The 6742-nt window shown below is 40.5% G+C and overlaps 1 non-coding gene across 1 annotated transcript; it reads right to left on the reverse strand.

Moving 5' to 3' along the window:
- Positions 1 to 6122: 6122 nt before the first annotated feature.
- Positions 6123 to 6229, reverse strand: LOC131740277 (U6 spliceosomal RNA). The gene has a single exon (XR_009330874.1). It is a non-coding gene; the product is annotated as a U6 spliceosomal RNA (small nuclear RNA).
- Positions 6230 to 6742: the final 513 nt, after the last annotated feature.

Raw genomic sequence — 6742 nt, forward strand, 5'->3', positions numbered from 1 at the left:
TTCATTTTGTCTGGGGTTTTTCTGTGAATGTGGTTTTCATTCCACAGGCTGCAGAATTGTAGTTCTTCTTCCTTCTGCTGTCTGCACTCTTTGGATGAGGCTATCTAAGACACTTGTGCATGCTTCCTGATGGAGGGACTGGTGGTGGGTAGATCTGGGTATTGCCCTGGTGGGCAGAGCTCAGTAAAATTTTAATCCCCTTGTCTGTTGACGGTTGGGGCTGTTTTCCGTCCCTCTGGTTGTTTAGACTGATGCAACCCTGCCCTGGAGCCTGCAGGCGCTTTGATGGGGCTAATGGCAGACCCTGGGTGCAGTCACACCAAGGAGTACTGTCCAGAACTTCTGCTACCAGTGTCCTTGTCCCCACAGTAAGCCATAGCCACTCCGTGCCTCTTCAGAAGACCCTTCAACACTTGCCAGTAGCTCTGGTTCAGTCTCCTATGGTGTCACTGCTCCTTCCCGTGGGTCCCGATGTGCACACTACTTTGTGTGTACCCTCCAAGAATGGTGTCTCTGTTTCCCCCAGCCCTGTTGAAGTCCTGCAATAAAATCCTGCCAGCTTTCAAAGTCTGATTCTCTAGGAATTCTTCCTCCTGTTGCCAGACCCCCAGGTTGGGAAGGCTGACGTGGGGCTCAGAACCTTCACTCCAGTAGGTGGACTTCTGTGGTAACAGTGTTCTCCAGTTTGTGAGTCACCCACCCAGCAGTTATGGGATTTGATTTTATTGTGACTGCGCCCCTCCTACCATCTCATTATGGCTTCTCCTTTGTCTTTGGATGTGGGGTATGCTTTTTGGTGAGTTCCAGTGTCTTCCGGTTGATAATTGTTCATCAGTTAGTTGTGATTCCGGTGCTCTCACAATAGGGAGTGAGGGCATGTCCTTCTACTCAGCCATCTTGAACCAATCTTCTTCTTCTTTTTTTTTTTTTTTTTTACACATTTTGCTTTTTAATTAATTTATTTATTTTTGGCTGCACTGGATGTTCATTGCTGCACACAGGCTTTCTCTAGTTGTGGTGAATGGAGGCTACTCTTTGTTGTGGTGCGTGGGCTTCTCATTTTGGTGGCTTCTCTTGTTGCAGAGCATAGGGTCTAGGCACGCGGGCTTCAGTAGTTGTGTCTTGCGGGTTCTAGAGCACAGGCTCAGTAGTCATGGAACATGGGCTTAGTTGCTCCGCGGCATGTGGGACCTTCTCACACCAGGGCTGGAATCCACATAACCTGCATTGGCAGGCAGATTCTTAACCACTGTGCCACCAGGGAAGTCCAGGCTTTGCTTCTTGAGCCTGATAACTCCTTCTTGCCTAACATCATTCCTATCATCCCTTTGGGTTCAGTTCTTACTTCTTTCTCCCTAATTGCAAAATTTCAACCTGTTTCTTGCTTCCTTAGCCACTTTCACTAGTGTTACAATATGTGTTGTTCTGTATCCATGCTTCATTTATGCACTGGGACTAACCTCATTTTTCCATGCCTAACATTGAATTGACGAATTCCCTAGTCACCGGGGGGAGGAAATATTTTATTTATCCTGGGGCCTCAAGTCTTTAGGAGATTTTGGATCTCTGAGACAGTGGTTCTCAATTGGGCAGTTTTGCCCCTGGAGAGACATGTGGCAGTGTCTGCAGATATTTTTTATTTTCACAGTTGGAAAGAGAGTGACACTGGTGCCTAGTATGTAGAGGCCAGGGATGCTGCTAAGCATCTAATGGTGCACAGGACAACCTCCAGGAACAAAGAATTAACAGGTCTAAAATGTCAATAGTGCTAAAGATCAAATCTAGGATACTAAGTAATATTAACCTCTCTCACTTCAAGCCTCCACAACTTGGCTCTTCTCTTTACTGGGGTTGCAAAATCATCTCTTCCAGGTAACAAGAAGACATCTGTCTTTACTAAGAAAGGGCTCCCCAGTTTCTGCTCAGGCTACTTCCAGCTGCCAATGAATGAATTGACCAAGGAGTTCCTTAGTGGACTTGCTGCTCCTCTCCATGGTCTGATCCCTCCCTCTAGTGGAAAGCATTGCAAATGCAGCTGGAAGGACTGAATTCCCCATGAGCTGGCACCAATACAAGCAGGGTGGTATTGGAAATTGGATTATAATATTTAACAGACTATCCCCCATGCCCCAAACTTCCAAGAACAAAAAGATATTTTAAAACATGTGTTCTTTTTTCTTAAAGGAAAAAAAAACAAATCAGGTAAGCTTGAAAGAAATTTCATTTATTCAGTTTCAGTGTAAAAATTATGCATTTTTTATGAAGATAAAAATGGAAACCTACCACTATGAAGTATAACTTGTCTGTTTCCTTTCAGCATTTTAGAAACCAACCCTGGGATTCAGAGCATGAATTTGAGCTCAGGCATTTACTAACTGTGTGATCTTGGTCAAGTAACTTTTCAAAGCCTCATTTCCTTCATTTGTTAAAAAAAAAAGAAAAAAAGCTCCTTCATCTGTATAATAGTACCTATCCTCTAGGGTTTAGTGAGGAGTAAGTGAACTGTTGTGTGTGAATCACTAAGAATTAAGTTATCTGGACATGCTAAGCTCTGCGTTTAGATGGGCAGCATTTTTCACCTTCTTGCTTTACATTAGGTGGGGAAAATAATAAGCATGCAGTGCCTCTCCTCTGTCCTGCTCAAAAACTACCCCAGGCCATTGCAGCACAAAGCTGCTTGCTTTGTGACACTATATAAAAACGTTGTCTCACAGTTACTATTGACAACCCCATCAGAGGTTTCAACCTGGAAACCTCTGCCTACATCTTTCTTGTGAGAGTTGGCTGCAGCAGTCTCCTTGGAGGTTTGGATGCACTGTCTTCCCAAATAACATCCTCTCATGATCTGAAATTTCAGGGTGTGGCAGCCACAAACTCCCACCAGAAGATCCTTGGATCAGAAAACTTTGTAACCTTTTATCCCACTTGAGCCAGCAGATGGAATGAAAATTATTCATAAATAAATGTGTGTAAAATAAACCGAATATATTTAATGTGTATATAATATATGTATATATACACACATTAACTATATATTTAAACATTAATAATAGGAATTACAGTAATTCCAAAATCTTGCAGAAAGACCATTTACATAATAAATGATTTTTATGATAGCAATTGAATGCTACTATACATGAATATAATCTCTTCACACAAAATGACTTTGACATAATTGCTGACATTCGTGTAACTCTTCACTTACTTAAAGCAAAGAATAATTAACATATTCTAATCATAGCAAAAACCTGTTCACTGACCTATGATAATTTAAAAGGTTTCTTACCTTTCCAATTTTAGGAAATTTAGGGGTTATTTTTTAATCCCTTCAACAATTCATAGGTGATGATTGGATGAATGAACAAATGAATCACTCTGTCAATCAACAGATTTTATTTATGGCTCCTATAGAAGAAAAATACTCTTGTGGAACAAATAGAGCTGACAATTGATTTCATAAGGGACACATTGAATGAGACAGTGTACCTGAAAGCATGATGAATGATGTTTGGAACATAGTAAGGATTTAAGTAAGGTTATTAGAATTTTAGTCTAAATGTAATGCACCTCTCAGTTACTTACTTTTAACATAGGTAAAAATATGGAAATTATAGAGACAACAATATTCTGAATAAAACTTCCTGCCATAAAATAAGCATTCCAAAAATATTTTTATGAATAAGTGAATTCCAACAGTTCTTAGAACTAATTATTATTTTAATAGGTTTTTCCTCATTTTTTCTGCACATTTTTTATAGAGATGAGATCATACTCTATAAATTATCTCATATTCAGCTATTATGGCTTTCTATTATAAAATGTTCTTTCCTCATAGGCACTAAAAAACATTTGAAAATATTATTTTAATGACTCCCTACAACACTTTATTTACAATTCCTTAATTTACAATTTCCCTGTTGTTAGACAATAAGATTGTTTAAGTTTCCTTGTTTTCTGTTTTTTAGCATTAAAACTGAAGCTGTAATAAACACTGATGTAAATCTGCATCTATTATTTCTTAACATTGATTCATAGGAGTGTTATTAAAGGGTGAAATTGTGTAGTAAGTATCTATTGATTTTTCCTGACTGGCCTTTTTTCCCCTTCTTTTGGTGGCTGCACCTCACTTTGTATCCCAAGATGTTTGGGTAAAGTCATCTCCACCCCTCCTGGCTGCAGTTACTCATTCAGGACTGAATGGGAGACCCAACACAGGCACCGAGATTCAGCCCTGGTTTTTCTAAGAACTACTGGGGAAGAGTCATTCCCTTTCATTAGGGATTGCTAAAGTGATCTAAGCCCAATTTTCTAGGGCCATCAGAGAGAGCCTGCCTTGGTATGAAGCTAACACAGAGGAAAGGCAGAAACTAGAGATTTTAAAAGGAAGATTCCTAATAACAGAATTTCAGTAGCAGATTCTATCCTAAAACTAGGATATAATAATTTCTTTTTTGACCTAAGCAGGTGTAAGGTGAGAGTTTCTACAATTTGCAGTCCTCAGAGACCAGACTAGTTAAGAGTGTAGCATGTTTAAGATTGATGCTTTATTGCTACTTTCAGGAAATTGTAATTTATAAACACAGTACCATTTAATGAGGGTATCGTCATATCTTATCAGTGTTTCATATTGCTATTTTTAAATCTCTACTAATTTTATACGGGAAACGCTATTTTACTTTAATCTATATCTCTTAAACTAGTGGTGGTAATTTTTCAAATGTGTTAACCATTTTAATTTGTTTGTTAATCTACTTTTCCCATTTATATATGATGATTATTGACAGGGTTTTATGCAACCTCTATTAGTTTTATACAAAGTTTTCTAGCTTTTTCTTCCCGTATTTGTTACATTTTAAAAAATCTATTGCTTAACTTTTAGATATGTGATATCTATTTTTTTCCCCTAGTGAAATTTCTCCAATTCAAACGTGAGAAAGAGAGAGATTGGGTCAAGATGGCAGAGTAGAAGGATATGCACACATTCCCTCTTGTGAGAGCACCAGATTCACAATTAACTGCTGAACAATCATCGACAGGGAGACACTGGAACTCACAAAAAAGATACCCCACATCCAAAGACAAAGCAGAAGCTGCAATGAGATGTTGGGGGGGCTCAATCACAGTAAAATCAAATCCCATAACTGCTGGGTGGGTGACTCATAAAGTGGAGAACAGTTATATGACAGAGGTCCACCCACTGGAGTGAAGGTTCTGAGCCCCACGACAGGCTCCCCAACTTAGGGATCTGGCAATGGGAGGAGGAATTCCCAGATAATCAGACTTTGAAGGCTGGTGGGACTTGATTGCAGGACTTCGACAGCACTGGGGGAAACAGAGACTCCAATTTGAAGGGCACACACAGGGTACTGTGTGCATCGGGACCTGGAGGAAGGAGCAGTGACCTCAGGGGAGACTGAGCCAGGCCTGCCTGCTGCAGTTGGAGGGTCTCCTGCAGAGGCAGGGGGTGGCTGTGGCTCACTACAGGGACAAGGACATTGGCAGCAGAAGTTCTAGGAAGTACTCCTTGGTGTGACCACTCCCAGAGTCCACCATTAGCCCAACCAAAGAGCCTGCAGTCTCCAGTGCTGGGTCACCTCACAAACAACCAACAGGGAGAGAACTCAGCCCCACCCATCAGCAGACAATAGGATTAAAATTTTACTGAGCTCTGCCCACCAGAGCAATACCCAGCTCTACCCACCACCAGTCCCTCCCATCAGGAAGCTAGCACAAGCCTCTCAGATAGCCTCATCCACAGAGGGCAGACAGCAGAAGGAAGAAGAACTACAATTCTGCAGCCTGTGGAATGAAAACCACACTCACAGAAAAACCCCAGACAAAATGAAAAGGCAGAGGACTTTGTACCAGATGAAGGAACAAGATAAAACCCCAGAAAAACAACCAAATGAACTGGAGATAGGCAACCTTCCAGAAATGTATGTCAAATGTATTCTATTGGAAAGAAGCAAAAATAGACCATGTTTACTGTCTAAATTATATAATAATTTAATGATATTTAGCATCTGTTTCAGATGTATTTATTATTACAGATTGTATTTGCTTTATCAATGTCTTTGCTTTGGTAATTAAAATAAAATAAAATAAAATAAAGCAAAATCTAGAAAAAAATGGAACTCTTCATGAATTTGTGTGTCATCTTTGTGCAGGGGCCATGCTAATCTTCTCTGTATCATTCCAATTTTTGTATATGTGCTGCCAAAGTGAGCACTAGACTAGGTTTTATCATTTAGTACTGTGACTTCAGGCAAGATACTTAACTTCCCAGAATATCTGTTTGATCGTCTGTTAAATAGATATATAGGGCTTCCCTGGTGGCGCAGTGGTTGAGAATCCACCTGCCAATGCAGGGGACATGGGTTTGAGCCCTGGTCTGGGAGGGTCCCACATGCCACGGAGCAACTAAGCCTGTGCGCCACAACTACTGAGCCTGCTTGCTGCAACTACTGAGGCCTGCGCGCCTAGAGCCCATGCTCCGCAACAAGAGAAGCCACCGCAATGAGCAGCCTGTGCACCACAACGAAGAGTAGCCCCCACTCACCACAACTAGAGAGAGCCCGTGTGCAGCAATGAAGACCCAACACAGACAAAAATAAATAAATAAATAAATAAAATGTATTTAAAAAATAGATATATAATGCTTACCTAATTTAAGTAGTATGAGGATTAAATGAGATAGCATATTGACATGGTAAAAAGGAAGAAGGGATTATGTTCCTGTGTT

Source organism: Kogia breviceps, chromosome 13 (genome assembly GCF_026419965.1).
Source record: "Kogia breviceps isolate mKogBre1 chromosome 13, mKogBre1 haplotype 1, whole genome shotgun sequence".
Lineage (NCBI taxonomy): Eukaryota > Metazoa > Chordata > Mammalia > Artiodactyla > Physeteridae > Kogia > Kogia breviceps.